We start from the raw sequence: 19486 nt of genomic DNA, 5'->3' as shown, positions 1-19486 counted from the left end.
TAGAACAACACTTCCTCAGCTCTCGCCCTCTTATGCCCCTACTCTACTTGCGCTACACAGATGACATCCTCATCATCTGGACCCATGGGAAGGAGGCCCTTGATGAATTCCACCAAGATTTCAACAATTTCCATCCCACCATCAACCTCAGCCTGGACCAGTCCACACAAGAGGTCCACTTCCTAGACACTACAGTGCTAATAAACGATGGTCACATAAACACCACTCTATACCGGAAACCTACTGACTGCTACACTTACCTACATGCCTCCAGACCACATCACACAATGGATGCATTGTCTACAGCCAAGCTCTGAGATACAACCGCATTTGTTCCGTCCCTCAGACAGAGACAGACACCTACAAGATCTCTGTCAAGCGTTCTTAAAACTACAGTACCCACCTGATGAAGTGAAGAAACAGACTGACAGAGCCAGAAGGATACCCAGAAGTCACCTACTACAGGACAGGCCCAACAGAGAAAGTAACAGAACGCCACTAGCCAACACCTACAGCCCCAACTGAAACGTCTCCTGCGCATCATCAAGGATCTACAACCTATCCTGAAGGATGATCCCTCACTCTCACAGACCTTGGGGAACAGGCCAGTCCTCGCTTACAGACAGACCTCCAACCTGAAGCAAATACTCACCAGCAACTACACACCACACAACAAAAACACCAACCCAGGAACCAAACCCTGCAACAAACCCTGGTGCCAACTCTGTCCACATATCTATTCAAGGGACACCATCATAGGATGTAACCACATCAGCCACACTATCAGAGGCTCGTTCACTTGCACCTCTATCAATGTGATATATGCCATCATGTGCCAGCAATGCCCATCTGCCATGTACATTGGTCAAACCGGACAGTCTCTACGCAAAAGAATAAATGGACACAAATCTGACATCAGGAATCGTAACATTCAAAAACTGTAGGAGAACACTTCAGTCTCCCTAGTCACTGAATAACAGACCTAAAAGTTGCAATTCTTCAACAAAAAAACTTCAAAAACAGACTCCAACGTGAAACTGCAGAACTGGAATTAATTTGCAAACTGGACACCATCAGATTAGGTCTGAATAAAGACTGGGAGTGGTTGGGTCATTACAAAACCTAAACCTAATTTCCCCAATACTAATTTTTCCCTATTGTTACTCATACCTTCTTGTCAACTGTCTGACACTGAAATGGGCCACTCTCATTACCACTTCAAAAGTTATTTTTCCTCCCTTGGTATCCTGCTGTCAATTGAATTATCTCATTAGACTGACCTCACACTTGGTAAGGCAACTCGCGTCTTTTCACGTATTTATACTTGCTCATGTATTTTCCATTCCATGCATCTGATGAAGTGAGTTCTGGCCAATGAAAGCTTATGCCCAAATAAATTTGTTAGTCTCTAAGGTTCCACAAGGACTCCTCGTTGTTTTAACCTATCAATAGCATACTTGTTAACTGACTCCTGCATCTTATTGTACCTAGCTATGAGTCAGCTTTCAAGGAGCAGTGGTAACTTGAATGTGAGGCTAGAACCAGTCAGTCACCATCAGCATGAGATGCAGTTTTCAAATCCTGACATACAATACTTAAATTTCCATTTTTGGAGGAGGCTGACCATTCCCCTTGGCAGGAACTAGAAGGTTCAGCATACCCAGGATAAAAAGAGAGAGAAACAGAGGGACTTTTTTTCAAGCTATAGTCCTCTTTCCAAGCCTGGCCAGTGACTTTTTTTTTTTATACAGCATCTTGAGAAGATAAGTCTGGTAGAATCAAATGCAAGTGACAAGTCAATCCATGCCATTTGTCAGCAAACACGGTACTTGCTCATCAGGACAAAATGCAGCTGGCTATCAAGTCCTATAACCCCAATCTTGAAATTGCAGCTGAAGTTAGTTGATCTTCACATGGACACACACAGCTTTGCCCAGGAGCAAAAAGGTAAAGAATCAAGGCTTAACAGGTGGGGGAAAAAATAAATTTGAACAAAACGGATGTGTGTGCCACAGCTGAACATCACTTGCAACAACAAGAAACCTTTAAATAAAAGTAATTTACCAGAAAAGGTTTTTAGAAATTCTTGAGAATCAAATATGGCTCCCAGTAGAAAAATAAGTCTTGTTACCTGTAAATCTGGATTAACTATTGAAGTCATTGTAATTTATCTATCTAGTTGTTCACACTGCACTCATTAACCATCATATCTGAGCAACCCTGTATTTATGGTAGAGTAACACAGCAGAGTTTGGTCCAACAAGTCTAAACCCCATTTGTAGTACCATTTTATTATGGGGATGACGGTAAGGCTGTTCTGGGAAGTCAAGTTCAATGCAGGAATGTATTCTTCTGAACCACGCACTCACACAAGTTGTTAAAACGATCAGTATTTATACAGCAAATAATATCTTCGGGCAGGCTGGGCACCATCTGTCACAACTGAATGTAATTTTCTGGCTATAGCAGGGTGAACTTGCAGTTTAAAATTTTTCCATAAAAGTCCAGAGTGGGTGTGTTAAGGCTCCAAATTAAACTTATGAAACTCATTGCATGATTCTTCTACTCCCACAGTCTATCAATGGGAGATTTCCAATTTATTTTTTCTGAAACAATTTTATATTTTCCTTACTGCTTTACAGCTCTGGAATCACTTATAATTGATAAATGACTTGTTTATGTTCAGGGAAAATTGATCACGCAAGTATTCACTGTGGAAAACCTAATACATATTTGAAATGTGTGAATGACAATTTTTAAAATTAAATCGAGTGGGGGCAATTCTTTAAAGTATTTGCTTTGTCTTCTTCAGATGGTGATTAATTAATATATAGATTCATTGCTATGGTTTGTAAAAAAAAAACAAAAAAAACCAAAAAAAAACATGTAGTCCATGATTGTAGAGAGGGTGGTGGTGAAGATGGAAACGCTTGCTTTAAAATGACTGCAGAATGGAGTGAAGTTTATCCTTTGATGAATTAGAGTTTTGTATTGTTGCTTTTTTACTATGTGTAGTAGCTGAATAGCTACTAAAATATTTTGAAAAGATTAAAAAATAGCAATATAAATCACAGCTGCAATAACTAACAAATTCATATCACAAAGCCCCAATCCTGCAATCGCTTATGCACTTAAATACTTCTGGCCCAATTTTGGGTCTGATCCAATGCCTACTGAAGTAAATAGGAGTCTTTCTACTGACTTCCACAGGCTTCGGATCAGTGCTCTGACTGCAATATTACACCACATGGGAAATTTTTTCCTGGTCTTGGCTGATTATCAGTTTATCCTCTCAATTTTTATTTTAGCTGGTTGAACTGAAAATGTTGATTTTTAGCAACTAAGGAGAGTATCAACCAATGGTGTAGTTCATAATCCTGCTGTAGTGGTTGGTACTCCATGGGTGTTTTGCTGCAGACTATATAGTGGGAGCAGAATCAGGCTCTAAAGCAGTCTATGCTTTGGAGGTCCATTTTCCAGGAGGCTTTTGTCTGCCCTCTACTGGGAGATCCGTCAGAGGAGTGGCTGTGTGGCTGGAAATCATGTTAGTGTTTCTCCTCACCTTCCATCTTGAAAACAAGCCCTGTATCACTGACTGGAACACAAAGATGCTACCTTACTTGTTTCCTGACCGAGTCAAAGGGTATGTCTATACAGCAGAATGCGTAGACATGGCTGAGCTAGCTTTAATCTTGCTAGTTGCAGTGCTAGAGTGGTGAAGCCATGGCAGCCCAGTTTCAATGGGGGCTGTACAAGCTGTCCTGAAACGGAAGGTAATTATTTGGGTGACTAGCCCATGATGAATTCTGTGCAGCTGCAACATTACCACTCCAGTATTTTGGCTAGCTTGGGTACGTCTATGTAAGCTGCAATTACACCCTTGGATTGCAATGTAGACATGCCAATAGAACTCTTCCAGTGCTGGCACACCTGCTGCTTTCATAGGTGCCACTTTCTTTATAATGCCATCTATGGAGGGAGAGTTGCATATAACATCTCTTGATCGTGGGCAAAACACAGCTGATTTGCCTCTTTATTTGCATAAGAATTAATCATTTATCCACATCTATCAGTTTTATTAACTAAATGTATGAACAAGCATTGGAGCTGGGTGTGAATGAGAATCTCGCATCCAATCCCCTATCTTCTTTTATTCCAGGTGTATTCTCTTTTTATATGCATGGTACAGTACTGGATATGAGCAATTCCAGATATGCTGTAGGAAGATTGAGTTCAAAGAAAAGTGCTCTCTGTCCACAAAAAAGATATAACCAATGTCTAGTCACCCGTACATTTGCTGGGCTACAAAATTTAGAAGTGCATATTTGGGAACCTATTTTTTGAAAATAAAACATGAATATTTTTGTGCAAAGTTTTGCCTTACCAGAAAGTCTATTTTAGAAGCACAAAGTGAACATAGACGTTTCTAAAGCACACAATTCAATAAGGAATGTATTTTGCAGTCAGTGGGATTCCTACCTATCCCCACATTGTAAAGATCTTCTGAAAGGATTGAGATATTACATTTGCCTTCCGCACAACCCTTCTTATATTGAGTTTATTCTTCCCTTTGCTTACCATGGTGTGAGTTTCACACCCCTAACCTTTAAAGACCCTGGTAATGTAGGAGACTGGACCCTTTGGGGTCCAGTCCAGAAAAAAAAGTGCTAAAATGCTTTCACATTGTATCTGGCCACTGCAGTATCACTCTGAGCTCAGTTCCAAGCCAGGATACATTTTATAGGATCTTACTGTGCCTTAGCCAAGCCACAGAGCCATTTCAGCAAGGCACTGCATAAAGCAAGTTGTAATTGCTACAGATGTGTGTGAAGTGAAATGCCGATAAATCTGTGACTGCCTGTAGGAAGCACAATTCCTTTATCACAAAAACCAGCATTTGGGAAGGTGCAATTTTCTATTAGCTTGGTTGCTCAAAAGACAAATACCCTAATTACTTTCTGAAGCCTTTGCTACATCTGAAAGAGGTGTAGGCTCTTTTGTTTCCCAGTCTTTTTTCGTGGCTTATAAATGGGCCAGGAAACGGAGCCCAGTTGACTTCAGCAGGGCTTTGCACTGGCTCTTGCATTTCTAGGAACACACCTCTTTGCAGGATAAGGGCCCAAACTGTCCCAGAGCTCAGTGTAAAACTTGGGAAGGACTCTCTGTGGGTGATCTCTTTATTTTGGTTTGTTGTAGAGCTGAGGTTAAAAAAAAGAAGTGTCAATTATGTGGGAAATTTTTTAAAATATGTTTTGATTAGAAACAAATGATATGTTGAAAGTTTGAATTGATGTGTTTGGAAATTTTGACCTAGAAGATGAATAGCAGTGGCCATTGTTGAGTTTATTCAATGAGCAGGAGAAGGGAAGAGTGGGTTGTCCCTAGCAGGCCCCCCATGGATAGTGGAAGAGAGACTTCAACAGGAATTAGGTGCCTAGGCATTTCTGAAAATTCTACTAGGTGCTTATGTGTCTTTAGGTGCCTAAATAGCGTTAAACAAATCCAGCACCTCGTCTTCAAAGTCCGAGCTGAGTGCCTGTGCACTAGACAATACTGCTTCAATTTTATTGTCCTGGCTTCTGATTGGTGAAGAAGAGCTTGAACTTCTGTAACGGGCTATTAACTTGTTGGGAGAAAAATTACTGGACACAGGCTCCAGTTACTTTTTTCTAGCCTATTTTTATTTTTATTACACACACAGTCTTTGTTTTTAACCATTTTTTGCTGAAGGTAATAAAATCAGCAGCAGCCTTTACATATAACCACACAGCAGTTCTCTGGTAAAACAGAGCTGTGAGCTTTGACTCTACAGCCAATCTGCTTCACTCCAACATTGCTTCTGAAATTGTGGCCTGTCGTACTCAGGTGATGTGTCATTCTTAAACCTCATAGGTATAGAGTCACCATGTCTTTATCTCTGAATAAAACAAAGGACAAACATGTTTAACCTATTATGTTTAACGAGGAACTCAATAGATCGGTCTATTTATTTGTATTAACCGTAGTGCCCAGGGACCCTAATGAAATATAGTGCTAGCTGTTCTCCCCGCCACTTCCCCAGATTTGAAAGTATCTTCTTTCCCCATTGGTCCTTCTGGTCAGGTGCCAACTAGGTTAATGGAACTGATTTACCCTCTTACTGGTAAGTGATTCTGTACCTCTGGACAGGAGGGATTTGATGTTACTGCATATATAAAGGTTGTTACCCTTCCCTTTATATTTATGACACATGCAGTGGAAGAACTTGCTTCTGAGAACTCTCAGTATAGGATTATGATAAATTGCAATAGCTGAAACTGACAAATAGGGTGGGGAGGATGAGATCAGTAAAGTGAGCCAATTTTAAATAATCATTAGTCCCACTTGTCTAGCTATTGTCAGATGGCAGTGTAATGTAGGCATCATGTCTAAGAAAGTCTACAGGAGGTATTTGAAGCAAAAGGAGGTGACAGCCGCTGTATGGATTTTGATAGATTTCCCATGCGCATGGGGATGAAAGCTTGTGTTACTAAATATGGTGGATAATAAGGAAACTTGGTGGATGTTTATGGGGAGAGCCTCCTGAGCATGAGGAGCACAAAAGTGCTTGGTAGAAAATTTAACAAGTACTGTAGCTAGAGGAAGCTGACCTTGTGGACTGGTTAGAGTCGAGCGTTGACCGTTTAATAACAAATTAGGGATGATATGTAGGGTGGGGATGGACAGAGGGTCTTGAAAGTGAATACAAACTGCTTATGTTTGATGCAATAAAGAGAAGGGGAAAGAGAGGAATGATGTGAAAGTTACGGGCTCGGAAAATTGTCTTTGGAGCAGCATTCTGAATGGATGTGATTGGGGAAAGATTGGATTAGTCAAGGCCCAAGAAAAGGATGTTTCAGTAATGGAAATATGAGACGATAATGTGGAGAAGTTTTGGCTCTGTGGCTGGATAAGAAAACTGTATCTTAAAGATGTTATGCAGAAAGAATCAGCAAGACCTGGAAATAGCCTGTATGTGAGAATCTAGAGAGAGGTCCAAGTTGAAGAGGACACTCAGGTTATGGGCCTGAGTGGCATACAGGATGGTAGCGTGATGGCTTGCGATGAGGAAAGTCACATTCAGCTGAGGTGGAAACTTCTTTGGAGGAAACCTCTTTGGTACGGAACATTTTAATAAGATCTAATGTCAGTGAAAAGAAAGGTGGCAGGTTAGTTCTGTTCAGTTTACAGACTTAGGGCTGGCAATATTGTCAATAAGAGATGTATTCTTTGTTGGTTGCTTCAGGTCTCAAGTTCTGTCCCTGATATGCACTCATGCCCACCTTACCTTCTGTAGTTGTTTCAGAGTAGCAGCCGTGTTAGTCTGTATTCGCAAAAAGAAAAGGAGTACCCGTGGCACCTTAGAGACTAACAGATTTATTAGAGCATAAGCTTTCGTGAGCTACAGCTCACTTCATCGGATGCATTGTAGTTGGTTTCTCAAGTTATTCCCAAACTCCCACCCTTTCCCTCTGTTTCCTTTCAGTACTTTCTGCCAGATATGAAGCTTACCCACCTTGCAGTATGCACTGGTAATGGATGAGTAGTGCTGGTTGAGATGATGCTTAGTTGTCACTTTGTAAGCTACTGCAAAATGCTACAATGATTATATCATGGCAGTTGGCATGCATGAGCTGCAGCTAACTTTATGTCTGATTTTTGGGTAATCCAAAGGAATATTCCATCACACTGCTGAAACAAAAAGGAAAAAAGACACACACACCCATTAATCCTCACATTGGGTTTGCCACAGATTTTCCTGTGTATGCCCTATGAATGCTAATGGTTCACTTAAAAACACTCATAATTAGCAAAAACGTGTTATATTCAAGAGTTGTTGTTTTGGTTGGCAACCGGGTATCTCAGATATAATAGCAAAGTTCAAAGTTAACATATTGGTCTGAGTTAAAATAATCTGGTATTGAGTAGAGTCCCTAGTAAAAGAGAAGATTGCAGTGATGGCTAAGAGAATTACTCAAATCCATTAGGGTGTTTGGAGAATTCACATTATATTTGACTCTGTATTTCTTTGTGACAGCAGTTTAGTTCTTTCTGTAATGGAAATGAAATACTATGAAGGGTTTCAATACATTGCTTGTATATCTTATATTTTATTATTTGTATTGCAGAAGTGCCTAAAGGCTCCAACTGAGATGAGAGCCCCATTGTGGTAGGCACTGTACAAACTCACAAACAGATACTTCTTGTCCTTAAGAGACTAGAATCTAAGCAGACAAAGGGAGGGAGAGTTAACGCTATTCTCATTTTAGAAAATGGGAACTTAAGGCACAGAGAGGTTAAATGATTTGCCCAATGTCACACAGGAAGGCTGAGGCAGGACCAGGAGTTGAACCCAGGCCTCCTGAGGTCTGGTTCAGTGCATTAACCAAAGACCATCTTTCCCCTTGCTGTTGAACAGCAAAAGGGCAGAGCAACTGCTGAGACATGTAAAGCAAATGTGCCTCAAATGGAAACTGTTTTGACAGTGCTAGTTGCATAACCCCTAAATTAGAAGACTCCAGAAATCTGAACAAAGACTGTCAAGTCAAACTACACTAGTATCTATCTACCAACCAACTGGCTATCTTGAGCTGCAAGGTATACAACAGTGGCATCCTGAGTATCCCGCTAAAAGGCACAGCATCATGGTAACAAAGAACAAAGCCATGGTCCTGCCCTAGAGGCTCTATCCTCAGAGATGCACTATTTGCCTATGCTTTTTTCAAATAGCTATAAGGGATGGTATAGGGAAGGGAGAAACTCCCTGCTGTTTGTTGTAGTTTAGCTATTTGAGCACAAAGCTGGAATGGATCACAAAAGGCGTGGTTTTGGGTTCCCTGCATAGATCCCTGTGTGCGCAGCAGCCAGTGGAAACAAGAGGTCAGAGCTGCATGAAGTGAATCCTTTCTGTTATTACCTACGCTTTATACAGGCTAGCTCCCTGATGTTGCAGATGCCAGTGCTGCTGGTGCTGGCAACGGCTACAGAAGGCTATTCAGCTTCCCTTTGCAGTCTGCTCTAGCCCCTGATTCACAGGGAGAAATAGTAGCTTTAGCTGCAGATTAGACTTTTTTTTTCTCTCTTCTCTCTTTTTCTCTCCCCCCACCCTCGAGACCTCTGAGCTTTGACGTCACGTGTGCTCCTTTCAGTTGCCATAGCAGCCCCATTCCCCAAGCTCTCTGCCTGTCTCCTCTGGTAGGTTCCACAATGGTACAGCCAGCATCACGCTGCACAATGGTTTCCAGGCAGTGAAAGAGGGTGATTCAGCAAGCCACTCTTGCTTCCCCTTTTATTTCATTGTTATCATATGTTTTCCCTCCCTTTCCCCCCTCTGCTTTATTTTTTTCCCCAGGGATTTTATTTAGTACACTTTTTAAAAAAATTGGTTTGCCTTGAAGTCACCTGCCCATCATTTTAATTATTATTATTTTTTTAATACCCCATCTCTTCCTCCTCAGTTTGGAATGTGGTTAAAAATACCACGTAAGGTTGCAGTTTGAGGGAAGGGTTGCTGTACCGGGAGCATAGTTCGCAGGCACGGAATGGTAGGTGGTTGATACTAATATTCTACGACTAACCTGCTTTTGCAGGGTGGGGTGATGAATATTGATTGTTGATTTAAAAAAAAAAAAAAGAGAGAGCCAGGTTAATGAAGTAAACTGCTAACCGATGCAAGAAGGCAGCAGTGTTACAGAGTTTGTGGCCGGAGGACCATCATTTTCCTGTATTTGGGTGTGTATGAACATTTCTCTTTGGGCTGTTTAGGTGACCAGTGGTTTTAGGAGCAGTGCAGAGGCACAGCATGGATGGGGTGATAGTGATTTAACAGCTGATGCATGTAAACAGTAGGGCTGTACTCAGCCTCCTTACCTCTGAAAATGCTGGGGCTTTCTTTGGGAGATAACTCTTGGCTTTTAATTCAGCAACGTAAACATTTTGTTTGGGTGTGTATCGGTCTAGAGCTATATGAAATAATAACTGTATAGTCATTTTTTAAAAGGAATTGCTATTAATAAACACCTTTTGTGATCCAGAAGCTTAAAAGACTGGCCTTTTGCATAGGGGTTAAATTAAAAAAAAAAAAAAAGATGGACGGGGGGAAGAGTGAGTGTGTCAGAAAAACTGTGGTGTTGGGATGTGTGCGATAGTTGATGGAAATTATAGGCAGATGGAGGGATGTCTTGAAGGAAGTGGTCTCTTAAGGTAGGCTTCACTCCGTTGCATGACTTCCAGATGTAATTAAACAAAAACTGCTGTATTTTATAGAGACACCAGAAGCCTTAGGAAAATTATGTGCAAAATAATTGCTCAGTGGTATGGTACAGAAGAGAACCCAACAATTTTTTAGACTGCAATGAAATCAATGTAGCTTTATGGAAAAATCCTCACACAGCTCTGGCAGCACAGTTATTGCAACAGAATTAACTATTTTGCTTTTTTCTTTTGCAAAGGGGGGCTTATTACAAAATAATATGAATTTCCCTTGGAGAGTGAAATGCCACAGCCATGCCTAATAAGCAAACTGTTCCCCCGGGGAATCTGAGTGGGCTTGTACCTGAAGTGATTGTTAGCTTGTTTACATGGGCTCCTTTTTACTGCATAGCCTCACCATATCCTCAGTGCAGCCTTCCCCTTCTGTGATTTGTTCAGTGTGACTTTTGCAAGAGACCTGGTGAAAGATGAACCCCAAGCCAAAATATAAATACAGATTTTATCAAGGGAAATGAAGACACAGAGGGAGCATTTTTATGGGGAAATATTAAATAATATAGTATGCATTGTCAAATCAAGGATCCTCTCTGAAATGAGCTGGCTGCAGGATATAGATATTTTGTCATGCATGGCTAATTTTTTTTTTTAAAAATGGGGGGGTGGAAGAGTGAGAGCATGCATGTACATTATATTGGAATTGTTTGGGTTATGTTCTACCACATGCCAACACATTTGATTCAGATTACCTGGACATAAGGAGATGTATAAACACCGTGATCCTCTGACCCTAATTCAAAACATGTCACTGTCGGTGACTGCATAGTACATGCTGGAGTAAAGTGCCCTCTTTTCCCTGGTTTTCCTTCTGCCTGCTGGGTACTTTTTCTAGACTCCAAAGTGGCATAAAAATACCTGTTTTTGTTGGATGGGGCAATTGATTTTTCGCCATTGGGAACACAAATGTGAATCACAGACATGGTTGGACCTCAGAAAGCCATTAAACAGTATATTTTCTCTCCCGCTCTCTCATATTCACACACATGCAGTGTTATACAGTTGCTCTGAAACAGCAGCAGGATAATTTGTCAGGGTCCTGTTGTTTTAGTATGGTGTTATTGAAGAGCTTTATGATTCCAGAAACATTTCTAAAGGGGATAAGGGCCAAAAGCACTTAACATGAAATATTAGCTGCCTTCAGCTGACTCTGCTTGCATGCTTGATATTAGAGAATATTTCTCTTGTTGTTGAGAGAAGTGTGTATGTGCTGGAAGGGTCGGTTTATGAGCAGATCCCAGCAGGGGTGAATGTAGTGTTTGCTGTCAGTGTCTGGCATGTCTGCAGCCATTATTTAATGATTTCATAGTACTGGTCAATAATTGCAAGGCACGATATTGCTCAAGTGTTGATTTTTTGAAAGATAGATTTGATATTACAATGGGAGATCTACCAAATTTCCCTTTGTGTTATCCTTTTGGAATATTATAGAGCCCAGTCCTGCTTTGCATTGTATTGCAAAACTCTCCTTAACCTCAGTGGGAGCAAAAGCAGGCCTCAAAAGAATCAGACTCCTCTAATACGCATACAGATACACTATTTAAAAAAAAATCCAATATTAGAAAATACAGAATTAAGAAAAAAGTCTTTGCTTTAAAATGTAAATTTAAACTACAATGCAGTGCAAATAAACACCATTCTTTAGATGGTTCCTGAATAGCAAAAACTATAAACATCATTCTGTTGAGCACTAAATGCAAAGCAAGGCTTTGATGTGCTGTTCAAAGTGGAGAGCGCTCCAAATCACTTAAACCTCGGATTATCCAGGTCACATTTTTAGTTCACAGTAGCCCTAGTAGAAATGATGACATTAAAAAAATCTAATCATTGCTTTGCTATCGTTCTTGCTGCTTTATTGCTTCATTGAGGGAACAGACAGGAAGGGAAAAAAGATTTCGCTGAACCAGAATAACAAACAAATGCAAATTGGTTTCCTGCTTCTGTCCATTCTCTGCTTCCCTTGCTATAGGTTCTTTGAAGCTCCATGCTAACCTGCAAGAAAAATACCTCCTCCCCCATGGTGGGTAGATTTGGCACTAATCCAAAACTATGATGTATCTGCTGCAAGCTGCTCTCTCCCCTTACTATAGTACCCCCCCCCCCCTTGGGGACAGAGACTTAGGGGAAAAAGAATCTTTTAGAGTAACATAGTCTACTGTAATGTAGAAACCTTGTTTATTAGTAACTGAAAGAAAAATACAACTTCACCTTCATTAGTGTGGAATATTAGATGTTAGAGTCATATTCTTGTGCTCTGCACTGAGACACTGATTATTGAAGTACAAATGAAAAGCAGTACTGTGAAGGAGAGAGGAAATGTGTAATTTTAATAGTACCGAATCTTCTAGTTTCAGAAGTTTATCGGATGGCAATAAAATTATACTTGGGTTGGTTACTTGAGATACAAAAGTCTTAGCTCAAGAGCATCACCATTATTATTGTTAGCAAGGTTTAAGAACAATCCCTTTAGAGTTTTTTTAAGTAATAGGAGCAGCAAAAATTAATCAGATATGTTCAGTAGGTTCTCATGCTTTTCTCTTTCTTTTGCACAATGGTATCTTAAAAAAGAGGGTGGGGGTTGGCCAGCTTCTCAGCTCCTACTATGGAGTGCTCGGCACAGCTTCCGCAAAGGCCACTGGCTTCTGAGTGCCCTGACAATCCCCCGACTATGCCAGGAGGTGGGATAGGTTAGGAAAGGCTGCACTGGCATGATTCTGACATGGCCAGACATGTTGCCTTTGGGGCTGCTTTGCCCCACTTTCAGGGTGCAAAATGGATACACTAGAACACAGACTGTGGCTTTTGGCATATAACCAAATGGTAAAAACAAAAAAGCCCCAAGGGTGAAATCCTGGCCCCCTTGAAGTCAATGGAAAATTCACCACTGGTTTCAAAAGAGGCCAGGATCTCACCCTAAGGAGCCAAATACTGAATTAAATGTTAACTACAGTAGGACTGCATAGGATGTGAGTCAGTGTAAAGTTTGGCCCAATACCTTAAGATGGTTTAAAAAACTTGCCCCCTGTGATTAAGGAGTAACCTCTTCACATAAGGATTCTTAAAGTGCTATTCTTATTATGCTGTCACAGTACAATCTTCTTTTGAGCTGCTTGCAGTGTGTATTTTGAATGAATGGTAAGAAAACTTTGCCTAAGCCTTAATGGGTTCATTGATATTGGACTGGAGCAGCCTTCCATATCATGTGACAAATACATGAGCAACCTATTTTGTTTGCTTAGAAATCCCCTCACTATGGTGATTATATTACAAAAGAATCTTAAATAATACATGCAAAATGGTGGGTTAATGTTGGAATTTTAATTTAATGAGGATTTTCCTTTTATATTTTAGTCTTCATTTTTTGTGCATGGGGGTCAATTTAAAAACTCATGTTTAAAAGGTAAAATACAATGTTTTTTTTTTCTGTGTTTAGGGCATTAGAAATTGGTACCAGCAGCAGGCCAGATTCAGCTATGGGAATTCAGGCATGAAGTTGACCCCTCTCAATCATTTCCTATAGATGAGACATAGCACAAGCTGTGGTGAGTTGCAATGGATTCTTTAAAAATACAACACACTCTCTTGAAAACTACTTAATGCCAACATGTATGCTGTTAAAGCTGTAATTTTAAATGCTGTCTTTTTAGTCATTTTTGTCAACAGGAGTACAGAGCTGCCTTATAAGTCTGTCTTTTAAAACCTTTATTACCGCTGCACTAGAATGTAATGGCAATATAGTTTTGGAGGTGGTGTGAAGGCAGTACAGTAGTAACATAAAAACCATGCAGCGTTATGGACTTGATATAACTATAGGCATATGCCATTGTTTATCATTTTTATTGTATGTATCTTTTTTTACTCTGAGGTGACTAAATACATCTCAGTATGAGGAGTACTTAATGGGATTTTTTGGACATAAATCTTATTTTCCTTGGTTTGCTGCAGCAGGATTTAGATATTTTTGTCTGGTACCACTAGGAAAAGAAAGTGAAATTGACAGTAAAACTGACCATCTCACCTGAGTGAAGTGCAGAAAATAAATAAGCAAGCATGGATGGTGAAAGGCAAATAAGATTTTAAAAGTTCTTGTAGTTTTACTAATCCTCCTGGGTGTCATTAGTAATGCAGGAAAGGAAGGTTTCTGAATATATCATTTTGATCTTGATGGTGTGTCTCTCCTTAAATTGATCCATTGGGCTTTATTTTAATTATATGGCAGGAGGGAAAACCTACTTAATTTTGAGATGCCCAAAATTACCACAAACCAGATTTTTATTTCCTATGAATGTTTTAATTTTATGAGTAACCACATTTCTTTTGAAAATGAGCCAGTGTTTATAAAAACATCAGAACTATTTTTTTTTACCATACATATGTTTGCTACTTGGCAAAGCTAACCCCCAGCCGACCAGAAAGGTTTGTGAACTGCATCCTAGCCGCTTTGACAACAGCTACAAGTATAACCTGCAATGTCTCCAAGATGAGTTGTCTGATCTGTGTGTTGTTACATCTCCTGTGGTTTTCCTTGAGGACCATACCAGCTCCGCGAGATGCGAAATCTTCACATCCTCTGTGATTTGGTGGAAGCCAATGGTCTGTGTGTGTGTGTTCCACTCTGTGCCTGGGGAATAATGTAAGCTCCACTCAAGAAGAGAGGACCTGAGTCTTCTCAGCTTGAGCTAAAAAGCCAGATTCTGTAGCTAGGAGCTGTAACAGACTCTTATCTTCTATAGATGAAGCATAAAGGGGTACACAAACACATGCCAGCCAGTGCATTATGCTAACTTGTTTAATATAGTAATAATAAAATTAGCAATGTGATAGGATGGCCTCAGTATTGTTGGTGAGAGCTGCTGCAAAGGAATATGGGCTGGGCCTGAAATAGCAAGCAGTTGAGGCAATTTGTTTCTGCTTGGGGAGTGGAAAGGGTGAGAGAAGAAAAACAGCCCAGGGGTCTTCAGCATAGTATTTTAATCTGCTTACCCAAAGTGGTTTTTCAAATAGGAAAACTGTGTGCTGGGTGGGTACTACAAATCAGGTCAGAAGTGTGGCAACTTGGATACTGATGTTGCCGATGCATGGATATTTAATGAGAGTAAAGTTCTTGAATGGAATGTGGGGCTGTACTTGTGGTCAGGAAGGGTGGGGATAGGGGAAGAATGAGTGGTGTTGGTTTCCAAGTTTGTGGATGGCAGGCAAGGCTTGTGATCTTCATCATGAGCAGGCCATTCTGTGTCCATGTTAAAAAGCACATCAGTCTTCATCTTCGTTTAGTAGGGAGCCAGTTTACACTGTAACGCCTCTTATGTACTAGTCTGAATTCCTCCAATCCAAAGAAGAGCTCTTAAACTATGAACGGGCAGTTAGAACTATGCAAAGTTCAGCTGGTTGAGTTTGTAGGCTTTCTCTTTGACTAAACTTTCTTTGGCTTATATCCATATTGGTCTCAAACTATGGGTTTTGCTTTCAGCTTCAAATAAACACAAAAAAAATAAAGGAGAAATTCAGATGAAGCTGCTGTTTAGGTTGAAATCACAGAGTCGTGTGGTTTTCATCCAAGTTTGCTAAGAAAAAAGTCCAGATTCACTCAGAAGATGTGTGAATCTTACCACACTCTTGATGGATCTGGCTGAACATCAAGTTTGTATTGAAAACCAGAAAGTCTGCATGCTTTTGATTTTGTAATGAAGGCGTGTCACATCTCTAAAGGTTGTAGCATCCAGATAAGATACCATTTGCAACAAATCAGTGCATGCACACGCTAACCGGAAGACATTTTTACTGGCTTGCTCATGGAGAATTGCAAAAAACTCTCATCAGAAGTTTGAGAGTTTTCTTATTTTATTTTGAGATGGAGCAGTGATATGTTTAAATTAGGGCTCTCAAACGATTAAAAAAATTAATCACAATCAATTGCATGATTAAAAATCATTGTGATTAATCCGTGCTGTTAAACAATAATAAAATGCATTTATTTAAATATTATTGGATGTTTTCTACATTTTCAAATATATTGATTTCAATTACAACACAGAATACAAAGTGTACAGTGCTCACTTTATATTTATTTTTGATTAAAAATATTTGCACTGTAAAAAAAGAAATAGTATTTTTCAATTCACCTTGAAAAAGATCCTCAAAGGGTTTCTTATCCTTCACAAATCTTAAGCTCAGTATCTTACAATATTTCATAACAGTATAAAACTCTTAATTCTATCAGTGGCTCTTTCTTTTTCATTGGTATCCCTATAAATGTTCAACACAGTAAGCCATATACTGATCTTGGTTTCCCTGGGCATATCTACACTGCAAAAAAGACCCATAGCAGCAAATCTCAGAACCCAGGTCAAATGACTCAGACGCACAAGCCTCGTGAGCATATGGGACTAAAAATAGTCGTGATGACGTTGGGGCTCAGACTGAAGCCCAGGCTCTGAAATTTGGCGTGGGTGGTGGGTTTCAGAACTTGGGCTCCAGCCTGAGCCTGAATGTCTATGTCGCTGTTTTTAGCTGTGTAGTGTGAGCTGCCAAAGTCAGTTGACCTGGGCACTGAGAATTGTTGCCATGGGTCGGTCTTGCAGTGTAGATATAGCCACCAATATAAATATGGAGTAGCTCAAAACTTCGTATGTGTTACCGGAGCTCAGAAATCAGCATTCTGGAGTCATAGCTGAGAGTTGTAAAAATATTCTGGATACTTACATGTAGAAGAGCATGATTTTAAAGTTTAGACCCTGATTGTGCAACTTTTACCCACATGAATACCTACTAATGTGCGTTGTCTCATTGAGTTCATGCAAGTTCCGTGTAATCACACTCAAGAGTACTACTCTAAGGTGAGCAAAGGTTGCAGAATTGAGGTATAGTGAGATGCCCTAGTGGCAGCAAAATCCGTCTGCATTTGCTTGTTCTTTTTCAATGGTAGCAAAAAGCTGGTATATGATATGAAGTCATACTAGGTTTCCCAGTTTGAGAAGAAAGATCTATCATTTATCAGATGACATTTCACTGCTTCCTTAGTGGCATTGAGTCACTATGTTGTAAATACTACCAATAATTTTTTTTTAACATGAATGATAACGTATAGCATGCCACAGAGAAAAGCAAGTTCCATTCACAGGGATACAATCAACTCCATGCAAAGTCACCTAGAATACGGATGTCATTTGTATGTGTAAGGGTTTGGCAAAACCCCCCAGCTCAAAATGGGGAACCACTGGTCTTCTCCTTCCCACCAGAAAAGAATGCCTGTCGTTTTTCCAGACTTTTGATTACAGAACTCCCAAAAGCAGCATAGATAGATCAAAAGTTGGTAGAATTATCACAAAACACTAGGACATATTGTATTGCCTGCTCTAGAGGGAAAATCTGGAGCAGAAGATAAATGTGTAGCGTTTTCAGTGCTGCACGTGAATAATATGTATAAATAAACACACACACAGTATGTAATCTATAATCTCAACATCAACTGTGTAGTTTGGTGATACGTGATTTTTACACATCTGTTGTCCAACTGAAAAATGCAGCACTTGAGAATATTAGGTGGATTTTAAATATTTCCAGGAGGATGTGGGGAACATAAAATGATGGCTGTGTTAAAGTCCAAAATAGAGTCTCATTTGTGATAAATACAATCTTACCCCAATATTGCTACCATTATTAGAGAAATTTGGTCTAGTTGTTTGAGCTTAGAACTGTTGGTTGTTACAGACTCTCTGGCTTTGAATAGATCACATAACCTCTCTATGTCTCAGCTTTACCATTTTTAAACTGAGGAGAGGGATAACATTTCCAAAAATTACAAAATTTACAAAAATGAGTAGTGATTTTTGGTTGACAGTATGAGGCAGGCTAAAAGGGACCTAATATTCAGAAGAGGAGTGCTCAGCTCTTTCTGAAAGTTGGGCCCCTTTAAAGTACCTCAAATTGGCTCTGCAACTTTTATTTCTTCTGTCTCAATCTGAACTTTGGCCTTTTTCTTTGCGAATTAAATGGCAATGTTTTCTAGATAGTGATCAAATTATTCAATTATTCTTGCCTAATCTGATCAAATTAAATCAAAGGGTAGTGACAGAGAGAGAGGGAGAGGTAGTGTGTGTAGTTTGTGCAAATGATTTGGCATCTGAGATTTTAATCTAAATAAATGTAGAATCTGAACTCTTTAATTCAAGTAATTAGTGATTTAGGTTGCATATATAAATATTAGTTAATGTTTCTAAAGGGCTGTAGAAAGGATTGTGATTATACTGGTGGTGATTGTCTATTGACATTTTAAAATGTTGTTGTTGTTTTTTTTTAAGAAAAAGTTGAGTACCTAGGAAAATCGTTGTCCAGTCTTTTTTCTGAACAGGATTTGGATATATTTAAGTTTACCTCACAACTTGTTATGTTGTTATAGAAGCAAGCAATGCAACATGTTCCATTAAATGAACTTTCTGGATGGATTTATTGCCCATCATGAAAATGTTGACATTCTCCAACATCAAAAGCAGAAAAAAATGGTAAAAATGTCCTTTCAGAAATCCACAACAGACTGAAAAACAGTGACTAGGTATCAGACTGTGACATTTTTTCTTATCATTTGCTCGTTGAACATGAGTGCACAGAGATTCACATGCCTGTAATGTTGATTATAATGGGGATTGCAGAGTGTGCTGTTACAACAGGAGAGCAAACTGATAAGAGCAAAGGGAAATAAAATTCAAAGCAGAGTTTTTTATTTTTTTTTTAAGCTCAGTTTTTGTCCTTATTTTAATAATCGGTCTCTTACAGGTGCTAGTTGTAAAGACCACTTGGAAGCTGTGATCTAGTAGGAAATGTAGGTATTTGGTCATATCTTGTGCTCATTCTTCATGTGGAACAAGTGTAAAATACACCCCAAAGGTGTGTAAATGACAAAGAAGGGATATGCTTTCTGGTGAGCAACTTGTGGCCTTTTTGGGGGATATTGGTGAAATTCCAGGACCACATGACACCCATTGTAGTCAATCAAAGCTATATAAAACATATACAGTACACAATGGTAGAATTTTCCCCAATTTTAAGGTCCCAAAAGGACTTAAAATAGGTAGATAAAACCAGTTACCACCTTGCTCCCAAAATCAAATGTGCAAATGAGTCATTTGAAGGCAGCTGATGAACGGTAGAGTGAGTCAAGACTCCATTCATTTCTAAAGATGGCAGCAATATGTAAACTCACCAT

At 39.6% G+C, this 19486-nt stretch overlaps 1 protein-coding gene across 23 annotated transcripts in view; it reads left to right on the top strand.

Annotated features, from left to right (window-relative positions):
* Nucleotides 1–9199: 9199 nt before the first annotated feature.
* Nucleotides 9200–19486, top strand: part of MAPK10 (mitogen-activated protein kinase 10) — a 250225-nt gene continuing 239938 nt past the window's right edge. For 12 of the 23 annotated variants that reach the window (XM_043512450.1, XM_043512455.1, XM_043512447.1 and 9 more), the window contains exons 1-3: nt 9222–9563; nt 9868–9871; nt 13718–13826. The gene's annotated coding sequence lies outside the window, so the exon portion shown is untranslated. The other 11 variants (XM_038398766.2, XM_043512438.1, XM_043512448.1 and 8 more) reach the window with 9 other exon arrangements.

This window comes from Dermochelys coriacea, chromosome 4, assembly GCF_009764565.3.
Source record: "Dermochelys coriacea isolate rDerCor1 chromosome 4, rDerCor1.pri.v4, whole genome shotgun sequence".
NCBI lineage: Eukaryota > Metazoa > Chordata > Testudines > Dermochelyidae > Dermochelys > Dermochelys coriacea.
Note: the sequence above shows the minus strand (reverse complement) of the source record. Positions and strands in the feature narration are given on the sequence as shown.